Genomic DNA, 3,160 nt, shown 5'->3' with positions numbered 1-3,160 from the left:
TCATAGAGCAGGTGTAAGTGACCCTACGGTACCTCAGGGACTGGTCACCAAGGGTGGCCGCTTCCGCCTAGTTCTCTCTGGACGGTTTGGAGCCCAGGGCTGCCAAGTGAGGAGCCTGAGGCCACCACGTGGTGCGGAAGCCCAACGTGCTCACAGAGCAGACCACGTGGGAGGCCACAGGAGGACAGGCTGCCCAGCCAACTCCAAGCCACCCCGGCCCGTGACCGGCCAGCTCCAGCCACTGCCTGTCCCAGGGCAGCCACCTGAGAGAGCCAGAGCCGGAGCCACAGCCAAGCTGCTCCTGAATCCCGGCCCCACTGAACCCTGACACCAAATGTCAGTGTCTTGAGCCACTAGTTTTGACCAATAGACACCAAAACAATGAAATATTCCAGCTGTCTTTTCCCTGTTCCTTGGTGCTATAGAGAAGAGGGGAAGATAAAGTGTCTGTGCTTCAGTTAAAAGAGAAGCAGCCCTTGGAGCAAGTAGGGAGGAGGCAAGTGATCAGTAAGGGAGCAACCAGGGGAACCTCGGGGCAGGAGCTAAGGCCTGGAGCTCAGGGAATACATGCTGAAGAGAAAAGGGAGGGAAGGAGGCAGGGAGGGCTGGGCTCGCTTATGGGAGGTGGAGCGCTCCTTACAGATGAGCTATTATCATCTCCACTGCTGAAGAGCCCGCGGTCCATCAGTTCTGTGCACGCGCGGAGAGGAGCCGGAATCGGAACCCCAGGCCTGTCCAAGCGCAAAGCCCCAGCTGCTTCCCCAACACCGTGGATCCTCGAGGGAGAGCCCAGCCATGCGGGGGAGGCTGGGGAGGGTCCTGAACGTGCAGCATGAGGCCAGCTTAGGGACGGCCTGGAGCCCTCTGCCCAGCTCCTCCACTGCCCCACAAGCAGACATGCCTCGCAGGCCAGCCAGCCGCAGAAACCTGCTTCCCCCCCCCCACCCCCCGCAGAACCCTGCCGGCCAGTCACTGCTGCAGCTCTCCACTCACCTGCTCCACAGAGCGGGGGGCTCACTTCAGGACCCAGCTAGGTCTTAGGAACCTGCAGGGAACAGTGCATCAGGAAAGAGGCCCTGCCTGGGCAGGTTACACTGGGGAGAGATCCCCACACTTTGGACCTCGGCCTTGGGTTCTATAGGTTTGGGGCAACGCCCAGGCATGGCCATCATCAAGGGACGCTCAGCAGAAGGTCAGGTTCACCCAGAGTTGGAAACCCATCCCTGGGGTGGGCCGGGGGAAAAAACAGAGGGGCCGGGGAGGAGGGAGAGTCTCCCCAACTCCCCCCCCCCCAACCCACCCAGGTTTGCCGCAAGGCCCCCTCAGCTTCAAGTCTCCCTGAGAGTGTGATGAAGATGCTGCTGGGGAGAGGGGCGTTGGGGTTCTGTGCTCCCCTAAATAGGGACGGGGAGAGAAAAGCAGGAGGCTGTTCACCCCGTCTGCCTCCCAACGACAGCGAGGCCGAGTCGAGCTCGCTCCCAGGGGCATGGAGGCCCAACCCCGAGGGGCAGCCCGGGCGGGCGTGGAGGCCCCAGGGCCCTGGGTTGCCGGGGGAGCAAGCGGCTGGGGGAGACCCTCCTGCCCCCCCCCCCCAGCCTGCCCACTGCAGGTTCATCCCACTCGTAAGCAGAGATGAATCTTCCCCATAAAGAGGGACTCCGACTGATGCCATTACTAATCACTGGCAATAAAACTACTAAATAAAGAACAGAGAGAATGATAAATCTACGGGAGGGATGCCCGACTGAACAATTAGACTTGGGAGATGAGCATTTGTTCAGACATCGCCACCCGGCATGCATTATTAATAAAATAGACATTGAGTTCGGTTGGTAATAAAAGGACCCCGGCCTCTCCCACCCCAAGAGCCGTCCACCTTCCCTAACCTTGGCGTTGAGCTGTAGCGGATATCAGCTCAGACTGGTGAGGCTGTCGGAGGAGCCCAGCCCTGCCCGGGAGGCACCCCTCCCGGCCCCCCGCCCCTGGAGGGGCCCGCGGACTCCGGGGTTCCTGCTGCCAGCTGCACCGGGTGAGCGCCTCATTCCCCCGGTCAGTGTCTCCCTCCTCTGCTGCATAATAAATTATCCCAAAGCACAGGAGCTAAGACCACTATTGTTCTCCAGCAGTTCCCTGAGTCAGGAATTGGGCGTGGCTTGGCTGGTGTCTGGCTCCAGTGTCCCCTGAGGTTGCGCCAAGCTGTCCCTCCTCGTCCTTAGGGCTTCACCCTCCTGGCCCTGCACAGGGCTCGCCCGGAGCAGTGGGCGCTCTTCATGGACCCTGGGAGGAAGGCGCTCAGAAGGAAACAGGCCTTGGGTCCCGGACCAGCACTGGAGCCAGCTCTGAACAGACATCTAGAGAAAGGGGGGCGGACATTAATGAAAGCGAGGAAGCGGACGTGCCATTTGTTTTCATGAGTAATTGATGACCACTCAGCCACGAGGGGCGGCAGAGCACAGCCAAGCGCTGAGACTGACAGGGCCGGCGTGGCAGGCAGCCTCAGTGTGCCCCAAAGATGGGACACAGGAGCCCCAAAGACCCTCATACATCTGCCCGGGACTTCCCCAAAGTCCCACACTTTCTGCCACATTTGTCCCCGTTTGCCACCTACCCCCAAACCTGCAGGGAGGCTGCAGCAGGCTGGCTGGGCCGGGTTCTCCTCGCCTGTTGGAGTAGCAGAGGGCCAGCCCGGACAGCCCGAGGCGGACACGCACGCCCGTCCCCAGGCCTCAGAGGGAGGGCGTGGTGCCTGGCTCCCAGGTGACCTCCCACATCCCTGCCCATGTCCTCCAGCCACTGTGTTCCCGGGCTCCCTTGCCCTCCGGCTTCTGTCAGGGCAAGACGGGCCGGGAGTCAGAGCAGGAGGAAAGTGGGCAGGACTGTCTTACCCTCTGCTCCCGCATGGAGACTGGGGCTGGCAGTGCTGATCCTCTACCAGGACTGCCCTCCTGTCCAGCAGCCCCCGCCCCCCCCCCCCCCCCCCCAAGGGGGCTCTTAAGGGGGGATATGGATAAATATTTTTTTTTTTGTTACCCAGGCCGGGGCTTTGCTCCCCCTCTGTATTTTTTTTTTTTTCTTACCCTTACTCTATCTTGGAATGAGCCATTTTAATCATCCTACCCTCACCCGAAAAGGGGTTGCGGAGTGTTAATTTTAGAATAGC

This window comes from Myotis lucifugus, unplaced genomic scaffold, assembly GCF_000147115.1.
Source record: "Myotis lucifugus unplaced genomic scaffold, Myoluc2.0 scaffold_206, whole genome shotgun sequence".
In the NCBI taxonomy this organism is placed as follows: Eukaryota; Metazoa; Chordata; class Mammalia; order Chiroptera; family Vespertilionidae; genus Myotis; species Myotis lucifugus.
The sequence above is the reverse complement of the archived record's forward strand: the minus strand, read 5'-3'. Positions refer to the sequence as shown.